The sequence below is a fragment of the Lissotriton vulgaris genome, chromosome 4_1 (genome assembly GCF_964263255.1).
Source record: "Lissotriton vulgaris chromosome 4_1, aLisVul1.2, whole genome shotgun sequence".
Classification (NCBI taxonomy): domain Eukaryota; kingdom Metazoa; phylum Chordata; class Amphibia; order Caudata; family Salamandridae; genus Lissotriton; species Lissotriton vulgaris.
The window spans coordinates 538,650,371-538,663,393 of NC_141691.1; the positions used below are offsets into that span (position 1 = coordinate 538,650,371).

The 13,023-nt window shown below is 33.2% G+C and overlaps 10 non-coding genes across 10 annotated transcripts; 5 read left to right on the forward strand and 5 right to left on the reverse strand.

The window, feature by feature from the left end:
- Window positions 1-628: 628 nt before the first annotated feature.
- TRNAQ-UUG (transfer RNA glutamine (anticodon UUG)) lies at window positions 629-700 on the reverse strand. Its single transcript has one exon. It is a non-coding gene; the product is annotated as a tRNA-Gln (tRNA).
- Window positions 701-2,248: 1,548 nt separating this feature from the next.
- Window positions 2,249-2,320, forward strand: TRNAQ-CUG (transfer RNA glutamine (anticodon CUG)). Its single transcript has one exon. It is a non-coding gene; the product is annotated as a tRNA-Gln (tRNA).
- Window positions 2,321-3,145: 825 nt separating this feature from the next.
- TRNAQ-UUG (transfer RNA glutamine (anticodon UUG)) lies at window positions 3,146-3,217 on the reverse strand. Its single transcript has one exon. It is a non-coding gene; the product is annotated as a tRNA-Gln (tRNA).
- Window positions 3,218-4,764: 1,547 nt separating this feature from the next.
- TRNAQ-CUG (transfer RNA glutamine (anticodon CUG)) lies at window positions 4,765-4,836 on the forward strand. Its single transcript has one exon. It is a non-coding gene; the product is annotated as a tRNA-Gln (tRNA).
- Window positions 4,837-5,661: 825 nt separating this feature from the next.
- Window positions 5,662-5,733, reverse strand: TRNAQ-UUG (transfer RNA glutamine (anticodon UUG)). The gene has a single exon. It is a non-coding gene; the product is annotated as a tRNA-Gln (tRNA).
- A 1,548-nt stretch (window positions 5,734-7,281) lies between these two features.
- Window positions 7,282-7,353, forward strand: TRNAQ-CUG (transfer RNA glutamine (anticodon CUG)). The gene has a single exon. It is a non-coding gene; the product is annotated as a tRNA-Gln (tRNA).
- Window positions 7,354-8,178: 825 nt separating this feature from the next.
- Window positions 8,179-8,250, reverse strand: TRNAQ-UUG (transfer RNA glutamine (anticodon UUG)). Its single transcript has one exon. It is a non-coding gene; the product is annotated as a tRNA-Gln (tRNA).
- Window positions 8,251-9,799: 1,549 nt separating this feature from the next.
- Window positions 9,800-9,871, forward strand: TRNAQ-CUG (transfer RNA glutamine (anticodon CUG)). Its single transcript has one exon. It is a non-coding gene; the product is annotated as a tRNA-Gln (tRNA).
- Window positions 9,872-10,696: 825 nt separating this feature from the next.
- On the reverse strand, window positions 10,697-10,768 carry TRNAQ-UUG (transfer RNA glutamine (anticodon UUG)). Its single transcript has one exon. It is a non-coding gene; the product is annotated as a tRNA-Gln (tRNA).
- Window positions 10,769-12,314: 1,546 nt separating this feature from the next.
- Window positions 12,315-12,386, forward strand: TRNAQ-CUG (transfer RNA glutamine (anticodon CUG)). Its single transcript has one exon. It is a non-coding gene; the product is annotated as a tRNA-Gln (tRNA).
- Window positions 12,387-13,023: the final 637 nt, after the last annotated feature.

Genomic DNA, 13,023 nt, shown 5'->3' on the forward strand with positions numbered 1-13,023 from the left:
AAAAACTGTTCTTTCCCATCCACAATTTAAGCAAGAGGTTCTTTTCCTTTCTCATCTTTATGATCAGTAATAAGATAGTTAATTTTGCTGATTTCTTATCTGACAACATTCTTAACTTACACAGTGCATTTAATTGTGAATTTCTTTGAAAGAGGAATTCAGATTAATACATTTGACATGTCTTTCGAAAGATTCTACTTTGTGGTTATGGATCTACTTTAGAAAAACAGAGTGTAAATATCTGTGTGTCTTAATTTCAAGATTGTTATTTAAAAGTTCATCTCTTCTGTCCCCAAAATACACAATTTGATTCCTCAAGTTTTCTTTTAATGAAGGCTTTCCAATTAAAAAAGTTCCTTGTTCCCCTTATCAATAACAGTAAGATTTAAACAAGTAATATCTTGCATCAGCCTCTTGTGATGAGTTGAGAAAACAGAGTCAGCTCACAAAATGTCTCATTATTTTGAGCCATTTTATTTCCAGGTTTTCTAAAAGTTCTATCATTTGCTCACATCAAATAGACTTTAAAAATACAATCAATAAATTAATGTTTCACTCTACCCGTGTTAGATTTATGATATTTATGAATACACTTGACAGAAAAAGATTTGGTCATAAGTCATGAAAGTGGTCCCACCGAGATTTGAACTCGGATCCTTGGATTCAAAGTCCAAAGTGCTAACCATTACACCATGGAACCTCCCATGTGACAGGGGAGAAAATTGCTGCAGCAATGTGGACATTTCAAATTTTTTATTTTCTACAGTCAAAGACAAACAGAATTACATAACTTTTCTATTCTGTTCAACTTTTGCCTATTGAACTATGTTAGGGAAGGATGTTGCACAAAGGACTCAAGTAACGCTATGACTCTGTTGAACAGTACTTTTTATGTGAGATAAGATTTTGCAATAAAAGATAAGATTCCCCCGTGAATGCAATCTCTTCTGCCAAAATGGAAAGCTCAACCTGGTACAGGTGGGTTGATGGTGTTATGCTTGTCAATCTGGACTCTGAAAACAGGGATCTAAGTACAAAGCTCAGTGGGACTTATCTAAACTTTACGTTTTTTTTTCCATTCAGTTCTTAGAAGTATTAATTGGAAAAACATCTCATTTACTTATAAACTTGTACGTATCAACTTATATGTATGTATCTCCCTATATATCGCTATATGTCTATGTATTTTTATCGGAAAATATAAATATATACATTATAAAAATATGTATAATTAATAGAGGTGAAAATAAAGAACAGTTGTTGCCTCTCCGCATTTGAAACATGAGCTTCTTCTCCTTCCTCTTCTATATGTCCTGAAATTGAGATAGTCACTTTTTAATCAATTTTGACCTAACAGCATAGTTGATTTGTACAAAGCATATCATACGATCTGTGAATAATTCTAAAAAAAGAAAATTAGATCAGTACCTTTGAGGCCTCCAAGCAAAAGCTTATATTTCATGATTGCAGATCGACTGTTGAAAATCAGCATGAGAAATGTTTTATTTCACAATTTCCATACTAATATACAAAAAACATTTGTACTATCTGAATGATACCGTCATTGTGGTTCTCTAGGTTTGATTTAAGAACACATCTCTTTCAAAATGTGCTATATTCGCCTTATCAATAGTGTAGAAATCTTCAAAAAGGAATGCTGGGAATCAGCCCTCTGAAATGCATTTGAGAAAAACAGGATAGGATTTTGTAATGTCGCACTATTTTGTGTAGGAATCTGATGTAAAAGTATTATAAAGTTCGTATTTCTGTAACTTGTTCAAGCTGTTGGACATTTTGAAAGGAGTCAACATTTGTCTCGTTCAACCTACTGGTATTGGATTGGAGCTATCAATAACAAAAGATGACAGAAATGTAAAAGGTTGAGATTAGTAAAATAGTACCTCAAAGAATTGGACTGGTACCTTTGCATGCAAAGTCCAAAGTGCCAACCGTTGCTCTTTGGAGCCACCCATGTGAGAGACAGAGAAATGGATGTAGTAGTTTGGAAATGTAGAATGTTTTAATATTCTTCAGTCAAATATGATCATTATTTTGTAAATTGCATGTCCTGATAAACGTTTGCACATTTAACACTGTTATGGAGAATGTAGCTGAAAAGAATCAAATCACATTGTAGCTCTTTACACTATGAGCATTCAACTGAGTTATCTTTTCATCAATGTAAGAAAAGCCCCTGCACTGATGCGCTCTCTTTTGTCTCAATGGAAAAATCCCTCATGTATGGCAGGGTTCCATGGTGTAATGGTTATCACTCTGGACTCTGAATCCAGCGATCCGAGTTCAAATCTCGGTGGGACCTGCTTGAATTATGAGATTTAATATTTCACTAATTTCTTAGAATTTGGACTTGGAAAAACATAACGTCAAAGTTTTATACTGAAACTTATCAACGTATAAGTATGTATCTATGTACAGATGGCTATATCCATCTAGATAGCGATAATACAATATAAAGAAATGAAAAATTCATAAACATAAGTACTGAAGCTGAAAACTAAAAACTGTTCTTTCCCATCCACAATTTAAGCAAGAGGTTCTTTTCCTTTCTCATCTTTATGATCAGTAATAAGATAGTTAATTTTGCTGATTTCTTATCTGACAACATTCTTAACTTACACAGTGCATTTAATTGTGAATTTCTTTGAAAGAGGAATTCAGATTAATACATTTGACATGTCTTTCGAAAGATTCTACTTTGTGGTTATGGATCTACTTTAGAAAAACAGAGTGTAAATATCTGTGTGTCTTAATTTCAAGATTGTTATTTAAAAGTTCATCTCTTCTGTCCCCAAAATACACAATTTGATTCCTCAAGTTTTCTTTTAATGAAGGCTTTCCAATTTAAAAAGTTCCTTGTTCCCCTTATCAATAACAGTACGATTTATACAAGTAATATCTTGCATCAGCTTCTTGTGATGAGTTGAGAAAACAGAGTCAGCTCACAAAATGTCTCATTATTTTGAGCCATTTTATTTCCATGTTTTCTAAAAGTTCTATCATTTGCTCACATCAAATAGACTTTAAAAATACAATCAATAAATTAATGTTTCACTCTACCCGTGTTAGATTTATGATATTTATGAATACACTTGACAGAAAAAGATTTGGTCATAAGTCACGAAAGTGGTCCCACCGAGATTTGAACTCGGATCCTTGGATTCAAAGTCCAAAGTGCTAACCATTACACCATGGAACCTCCCATGTGACAGGGGAGCAAATTGCTGCAGCAATGTGGACATTTCACATTTTTTATTTTCTACAGTCAAAGACAAACAGAATTACATAACTTTTCTATTCTGTTCAACTTTTGCCTATTGAACTATGTTAGGGAAGGATGTTGCACAAAGGACTCAAGTAACGCTATGACTCTGTTGAACAGTACTTTTTATGTGAGATAAGATTTTGCAATAAAAGATAAGATTCCCCCGTGAATGCAATCTCTTCTGCCAAAATGGAAAGCTCAACCTGGTACAGGTGGGTTGATGGTGTTATGCTTGTCAATCTGGACTCTGAAAACAGGGATCTAAGTACAAAGCTCAGTGGGACTTATCTAAACTTTACGATTTTTTTTCCATTCAGTTCTTAGAAGTATTAATTGGAAAAACATCTCATTTACTTATAAACTTGTACGTATCAACTTATATGTATGTATCTCCCTATATATCGCTATATGTCTATGTATTTTTATCGGAAAATATAAATATATACATTATAAAAATATGTATAATTAATAGAGGTGAAAATAAAGAACAGTTGTTGCCTCTCCGCATTTGAAACATGAGCTTCTTCTCCTTCCTCTTCTATATGTCCTGAAATTGAGATAGTCACTTTTTAATCAATTTTGATCTAACAGCATAGTTGATTTGTACAAAGCATATCATACGATCTGTGAATAATTCTAAAAAAGAAAATTAGATCAGTACCTTTGAGGCCTCCAAGCAAAAGCTTATATTTCATGATTGCAGATCGACTGTTGAAAATCAGCATGAGAAATGTTTTATTTCACAATTTCCATACTAATATACAAAAAACATTTGTACTATCTGAATGATACCGTCATTGTGGTTCTCTAGGTTTGATTTAAGAACACATCTCTTTCAAAATGTGCTATATTCGCCTTATCAATAGTGTAGAAATCTTCAAAAAGGAATGCTGGGAATCAGCCCTCTGAAATGCATTTGAGAAAAACAGGATAGGATTTTGTAATGTCGCACTATTTTGTGTAGGAATCTGATGTAAAAGTATTATAAAGTTCGTATTTCTGTAACTTGTTCAAGCTGTTGGACATTTTGAAAGGAGTCAACATTTGTCTCGTTCAACCTACTGGTATTGGATTGGAGCTATCAATAACAAAAGATGACAGAAATATAAAAGGTTGAGATTAGTAAAATAGTACCTCAAAGAATTGGACTGGTACCTTTGCATGCAAAGTCCAAAGTGCCAACCGTTGCTCTTTGGAGCCACCCATGTGAGAGACAGAGAAATGGATGTAGTAGTTTGGAAATGTAGAATGTTTTAATATTCTTCAGTCAAATATGATCATTATTTTGTAAATTGCATGTCCTGATAAACGTTTGCACATTTAACACTGTTATGGAGAATGTAGCTGAAAAGAATCAAATCACATTGTAGCTCTTTACACTATGAGCATTCAACTGAGTTATCTTTTCATCAATGTAAGAAAAGCCCCTGCACTGATGCGCTCTCTTTTGTCTCAATGGAAAAATCCCTCATGTATGGCAGGGTTCCATGGTGTAATGGTTAGCACTCTGGACTCTGAATCCAGCGATCCGAGTTCAAATCTCGGTGGGACCTGCTTGAATTATGAGATTTAATATTTCACTAATTTCTTAGAATTTGGACTTGGAAAAACATAACGTCAAAGTTTTATACTGTAACTTATCAACGTATAAGTATGTATCTATGTACAGATGGCTATATCCATCTAGATAGCGATAATACAATATAAAGAAATGAAAAATTCATAAACATAAGTACTGAAGCTGAAAACTAAAAACTGTTCTTTCCCATCCACAATTTAAGCAAGAGGTTCTTTTCCTTTCTCATCTTTATGATCAGTAATAAGATAGTTAATTTTGCTGATTTCTTATCTGACAACATTCTTAACTTACACAGTGCATTTAATTGTGAATTTCTTTGAAAGAGGAATTCAGATTAATACATTTGACATGTCTTTCGAAAGATTCTACTTTGTGGTTATGGATCTACTTTAGAAAAACAGAGTGTAAATATCTGTGTGTCTTAATTTCAAGATTGTTATTTAAAAGTTCATCTCTTCTGTCCCCAAAATACACAATTTGATTCCTCAAGTTTTCTTTTAATGAAGGCTTTCCAATTAAAAAAGTTCCTTGTTCCCCTTATCAATAACAGTAAGATTTAAACAAGTAATATCTTGCATCAGCCTCTTGTGATGAGTTGAGAAAACAGAGTCAGCTCACAAAATGTCTCATTATTTTGAGCCATTTTATTTCCAGGTTTTCTAAAAGTTCTATCATTTGCTCACATCAAATAGACTTTAAAAATACAATCAATAAATTAATGTTTCACTCTACCCGTGTTAGATTTATGATATTTATGAATACACTTGACAGAAAAAGATTTGGTCATAAGTCATGAAAGTGGTCCCACCGAGATTTGAACTCGGATCCTTGGATTCAAAGTCCAAAGTGCTAACCATTACACCATGGAACCTCCCATGTGACAGGGGAGCAAATTGCTGCAGCAATGTGGACATTTCAAATTTTTTATTTTCTACAGTCAAAGACAAACAGAATTACATAACTTTTCTATTCTGTTCAACTTTTGCCTATTGAACTATGTTAGGGAAGGATGTTGCACAAAGGACTCAAGTAACGCTATGACTCTGTTGAACAGTACTTTTTATGTGAGATAAGATTTTGCAATAAAAGATAAGATTCCCCCGTGAATGCAATCTCTTCTGCCAAAATGGAAAGCTCAACCTGGTACAGGTGGGTTGATGGTGTTATGCTTGTCAATCTGGACTCTGAAAACAGGGATCTAAGTACAAAGCTCAGTGGGACTTATCTAAACTTTACGTTTTTTTTTCCATTCAGTTCTTAGAAGTATTAATTGGAAAAACATCTCATTTACTTATAAACTTGTACGTATCAACTTATATGTATGTATCTCCCTATATATCGCTATATGTCTATGTATTTTTATCGGAAAATATAAATATATACATTATAAAAATATGTATAATTAATAGAGGTGAAAATAAAGAACAGTTGTTGCCTCTCCGCATTTGAAACATGAGCTTCTTCTCCTTCCTCTTCTATATGTCCTGAAATTGAGATAGTCACTTTTTAATCAATTTTGACCTAACAGCATAGTTGATTTGTACAAAGCATATCATACGATCTGTGAATAATTCTAAAAAAAGAAAATTAGATCAGTACCTTTGAGGCCTCCAAGCAAAAGCTTATATTTCATGATTGCAGATCGACTGTTGAAAATCAGCATGAGAAATGTTTTATTTCACAATTTCCATACTAATATACAAAAAACATTTGTACTATCTGAATGATACCGTCATTGTGGTTCTCTAGGTTTGATTTAAGAACACATCTCTTTCAAAATGTGCTATATTCGCCTTATCAATAGTGTAGAAATCTTCAAAAAGGAATGCTGGGAATCAGCCCTCTGAAATGCATTTGAGAAAAACAGGATAGGATTTTGTAATGTCGCACTATTTTGTGTAGGAATCTGATGTAAAAGTATTATAAAGTTCGTATTTCTGTAACTTGTTCAAGCTGTTGGACATTTTGAAAGGAGTCAACATTTGTCTCGTTCAACCTACTGGTATTGGATTGGAGCTATCAATAACAAAAGATGACAGAAATGTAAAAGGTTGAGATTAGTAAAATAGTACCTCAAAGAATTGGACTGGTACCTTTGCATGCAAAGTCCAAAGTGCCAACCGTTGCTCTTTGGAGCCACCCATGTGAGAGACAGAGAAATGGATGTAGTAGTTTGGAAATGTAGAATGTTTTAATATTCTTCAGTCAAATATGATCATTATTTTGTAAATTGCATGTCCTGATAAACGTTTGCACATTTAACACTGTTATGGAGAATGTAGCTGAAAAGAATCAAATCACATTGTAGCTCTTTACACTATGAGCATTCAACTGAGTTATCTTTTCATCAATGTAAGAAAAGCCCCTGCACTGATGCGCTCTCTTTTGTCTCAATGGAAAAATCCCTCATGTATGGCAGGGTTCCATGGTGTAATGGTTATCACTCTGGACTCTGAATCCAGCGATCCGAGTTCAAATCTCGGTGGGACCTGCTTGAATTATGAGATTTAATATTTCACTAATTTCTTAGAATTTGGACTTGGAAAAACATAACGTCAAAGTTTTATACTGAAACTTATCAACGTATAAGTATGTATCTATGTACAGATGGCTATATCCATCTAGATAGCGATAATACAATATAAAGAAATGAAAAATTCATAAACATAAGTACTGAAGCTGAAAACTAAAAACTGTTCTTTCCCATCCACAATTTAAGCAAGAGGTTCTTTTCCTTTCTCATCTTTATGATCAGTAATAAGATAGTTAATTTTGCTGATTTCTTATCTGACAACATTCTTAACTTACACAGTGCATTTAATTGTGAATTTCTTTGAAAGAGGAATTCAGATTAATACATTTGACATGTCTTTCGAAAGATTCTACTTTGTGGTTATGGATCTACTTTAGAAAAACAGAGTGTAAATATCTGTGTGTCTTAATTTCAAGATTGTTATTTAAAAGTTCATCTCTTCTGTCCCCAAAATACACAATTTGATTCCTCAAGTTTTCTTTTAATGAAGGCTTTCCAATTTAAAAAGTTCCTTGTTCCCCTTATCAATAACAGTACGATTTATACAAGTAATATCTTGCATCAGCTTCTTGTGATGAGTTGAGAAAACAGAGTCAGCTCACAAAATGTCTCATTATTTTGAGCCATTTTATTTCCATGTTTTCTAAAAGTTCTATCATTTGCTCACATCAAATAGACTTTAAAAATACAATCAATAAATTAATGTTTCACTCTACCCGTGTTAGATTTAATATATTTATGAATACACTTGACAGAAAAAGATTTGGTCATAAGTCACGAAAGTGGTCCCACCGAGATTTGAACTTGGATCCTTGGATTCAAAGTCCAAAGTGCTAACCATTACACCATGGAACCTCCCATGTGACAGGGGAGCAAATTGCTGCAGCAATGTGGACATTTCACATTTTTTATTTTCTACAGTCAAAGACAAACAGAATTACATAACTTTTCTATTCTGTTCAACTTTTGCCTATTGAACTATGTTAGGGAAGGATGTTGCACAAAGGACTCAAGTAACGCTATGACTCTGTTGAACAGTACTTTTTATGTGAGATAAGATTTTGCAATAAAAGATAAGATTCCCCCGTGAATGCAATCTCTTCTGCCAAAATGGAAAGCTCAACCTGGTACAGGTGGGTTGATGGTGTTATGCTTGTCAATCTGGACTCTGAAAACAGGGATCTAAGTACAAAGCTCAGTGGGACTTATCTAAACTTTACGATTTTTTTTCCATTCAGTTCTTAGAAGTATTAATTGGAAAAACATCTCATTTACTTATAAACTTGTACGTATCAACTTATATGTATGTATCTCCCTATATATCGCTATATGTCTATGTATTTTTATCGGAAAATATAAATATATACATTATAAAAATATGTATAATTAATAGAGGTGAAAATAAAGAACAGTTGTTGCCTCTCCGCATTTGAAACATGAGCTTCTTCTCCTTCCTCTTCTATATGTCCTGAAATTGAGATAGTCACTTTTTAATCAATTTTCATCTAACAGCATAGTTGATTTGTACAAAGCATATCATACGATCTGTGAATAATTCTAAAAAAGAAAATTAGATCAGTACCTTTGAGGCCTCCAAGCAAAAGCTTATATTTCATGATTGCAGATCGACTGTTGAAAATCAGCATGAGAAATGTTTTATTTCACAATTTCCATACTAATATACAAAAAACATTTGTACTATCTGAATGATACCGTCATTGTGGTTCTCTAGGTTTGATTTAAGAACACATCTCTTTCAAAATGTGCTATATTCGCCTTATCAATAGTGTAGAAATCTTCAAAAAGGAATGCTGGGAATCAGCCCTCTGAAATGCATTTGAGAAAAACAGGATAGGATTTTGTAATGTCGCACTATTTTGTGTAGGAATCTGATGTAAAAGTATTATAAAGTTCGTATTTCTGTAACTTGTTCAAGCTGTTGGACATTTTGAAAGGAGTCAACATTTGTCTCGTTCAACCTACTGGTATTGGATTGGAGCTATCAATAACAAAAGATGACAGAAATATAAAAGGTTGAGATTAGTAAAATAGTACCTCAAAGAATTGGACTGGTACCTTTGCATGCAAAGTCCAAAGTGCCAACCGTTGCTCTTTGGAGCCACCCATGTGAGAGACAGAGAAATGGATGTAGTAGTTTGGAAATGTAGAATGTTTTAATATTCTTCAGTCAAATATGATCATTATTTTTCGTAAATTGCATGTCCTGATAAACTTTTGCACATTTAACACTGTTATGGAGAATGTAGCTGAAAAGAATCAAATCACATTGTAGCTCTTTACACTATGAGCATTCAACTGAGTTATCTTTTCATCAATGTAAGAAAAGCCCCTGCACTGATGCGCTCTCTTTTGTCTCAATGGAAAAATCCCTCATGTATGGCAGGGTTCCATGGTGTAATGGTTAGCACTCTGGACTCTGAATCCAGCGATCCGAGTTCAAATCTCGGTGGGACCTGCTTGAATTATGAGATTTAATATTTCACTAATTTCTTAGAATTTGGACTTGGAAAAACATAACGTCAAAGTTTTATACTGTAACTTATCAACGTATAAGTATGTATCTATGTACAGATGGCTATATCCATCTAGATAGCGATAATACAATATAAAGAAATGAAAAATTCATAAACATAAGTACTGAAGCTGAAAACTAAAAACTGTTCTTTCCCATCCACAATTTAAGCAAGAGGTTCTTTTCCTTTCTCATCTTTATGATCAGTAATAAGATAGTTAATTTTGCTGATTTCTTATCTGACAACATTCTTAACTTACACAGTGCATTTAATTGTGAATTTCTTTGAAAGAGGAATTCAGATTAATACATTTGACATGTCTTTCGAAAGATTCTACTTTGTGGTTATGGATCTACTTTAGAAAAACAGAGTGTAAATATCTGTGTGTCTTAATTTCAAGATTGTTATTTAAAAGTTCATCTCTTCTGTCCCCAAAATACACAATTTGATTCCTCAAGTTTTCTTTTAATGAAGGCTTTCCAATTAAAAAAGTTCCTTGTTCCCCTTATCAATAACAGTAAGATTTAAACAAGTAATATCTTGCATCAGCCTCTTGTGATGAGTTGAGAAAACAGAGTCAGCTCACAAAATGTCTCATTATTTTGAGCCATTTTATTTCCAGGTTTTCTAAAAGTTCTATCATTTGCTCACATCAAATAGACTTTAAAAATACAATCAATAAATTAATGTTTCACTCTACCCGTGTTAGATTTATGATATTTATGAATACACTTGACAGAAAAAGATTTGGTCATAAGTCATGAAAGTGGTCCCACCGAGATTTGAACTCGGATCCTTGGATTCAAAGTCCAAAGTGCTAACCATTACACCATGGAACCTCCCATGTGACAGGGGAGCAAATTGCTGCAGCAATGTGGACATTTCAAATTTTTTATTTTCTACAGTCAAAGACAAACAGAATTACATAACTTTTCTATTCTGTTCAACTTTTGCCTATTGAACTATGTTAGGGAAGGATGTTGCACAAAGGACTCAAGTAACGCTATGACTCTGTTGAACAGTACTTTTTATGTGAGATAAGATTTTGCAATAAAAGATAAGATTCCCCCGTGAATGCAATCTCTTCTGCCAAAATGGAAAGCTCAACCTGGTACAGGTGGGTTGATGGTGTTATGCTTGTCAATCTGGACTCTGAAAACAGGGATCTAAGTACAAAGCTCAGTGGGACTTATCTAAACTTTACGTTTTTTTTCCATTCAGTTCTTAGAAGTATTAATTGGAAAAACATCTCATTTACTTATAAACTTGTACGTATCAACTTATATGTATGTATCTCCCTATATATCGCTATATGTCTATGTATTTTTATCGGAAAATATAAATATATACATTATAAAAATATGTATAATTAATAGAGGTGAAAATAAAGAACAGTTGTTGCCTCTCCGCATTTGAAACATGAGCTTCTTCTCCTTCCTCTTCTATATGTCCTGAAATTGAGATAGTCACTTTTTAATCAATTTTGATCTAACAGCATAGTTGATTTGTACAAAGCATATCATACGATCTGTGAATAATTCTAAAAAAGAAAATTAGATCAGTACCTTTGAGGCCTCCAAGCAAAAGCTTATATTTCATGATTGCAGATCGACTGTTGAAAATCAGCATGAGAAATGTTTTATTTCACAATTTCCATACTAATATACAAAAAACATTTGTACTATCTGAATGATACCGTCATTGTGGTTCTCTAGGTTTGATTTAAGAACACATCTCTTTCAAAATGTGCTATATTCGCCTTATCAATAGTGTAGAAATCTTCAAAAAGGAATGCTGGGAATCAGCCCTCTGAAATGCATTTGAGAAAAACAGGATAGGATTTTGTAATGTCGCACTATTTTGTGTAGGAATCTGATGTAAAAGTATTATAAAGTTCGTATTTCTGTAACTTGTTCAAGCTGTTGGACATTTTGAAAGGAGTCAACATTTGTCTCGTTCAACCTACTGGTATTGGATTGGAGCTATCAATAACAAAAGATGACAGAAATATAAAAGGTTGAGATTAGTAAAATAGTACCTCAAAGAATTGGACTGGTACCTTTGCATGCAAAGTCCAAAGTGCCAACCGTTGCTCTTTGGAGCCACCCATGTGAGAGACAGAGAAATGGATGTAGTAGTTTGGAAATGTAGAATGTTTTAATATTCTTCAGTCAAATATGATCATTATTTTGTAAATTGCATGTCCTGATAAACGTTTGCACATTTAACACTGTTATGGAGAATGTAGCTGAAAAGAATCAAATCACATTGTAGCTCTTTACACTATGAGCATTCAACTGAGTTATCTTTTCATCAATGTAAGAAAAGCCCCTGCACTGATGCGCTCTCTTTTGTCTCAATGGAAAAATCCCTCATGTATGGCAGGGTTCCATGGTGTAATGGTTAGCACTCTGGACTCTGAATCCAGCGATCCGAGTTCAAATCTCGGTGGGACCTGCTTGAATTATGAGATTTAATATTTCACTAATTTCTTAGAATTTGGACTTGGAAAAACATAACGTCAAAGTTTTATACTGTAACTTATCAACGTATAAGTATGTATCTATGTACAGATGGCTATATCCATCTAGATAGCGATAATACAATATAAAGAAATGAAAAATTCATAAACATAAGTACTGAAGCTGAAAACTAAAAACTGTTCTTTCCCATCCACAATTTAAGCAAGAGGTTCTTTTCCTTTCTCATCTTTATGATCAGTAATAAGATAGTTAATTTTGCTGATTTCTTATCTGACAACATTCTTAACTTACACAGTGCATTTAATTGTGAATTTCTTTGAAAGAGGAATTCAGATTAATACATTTGACATGTCTTTCGAAAGATTCTACTTTGTGGTTATGGATCTACTTTAGAAAAACAGAGTGTAAATATCTGTGTGTCTTAATTTCAAGATTGTTATTTAAAAGTTCATCTCTTCTGTCCCCAAAATACACAATTTGATTCCTCAAGTTTTCTTTTAATGAAGGCTTTCCAATTTAAAAAGTTCCTTGTTCCCCTTATCAATAACAGTACGATTTATACAAGTAATATCTTGCATCAGCTTCTTGTGATGAGTTGAGAAAACAGAGTC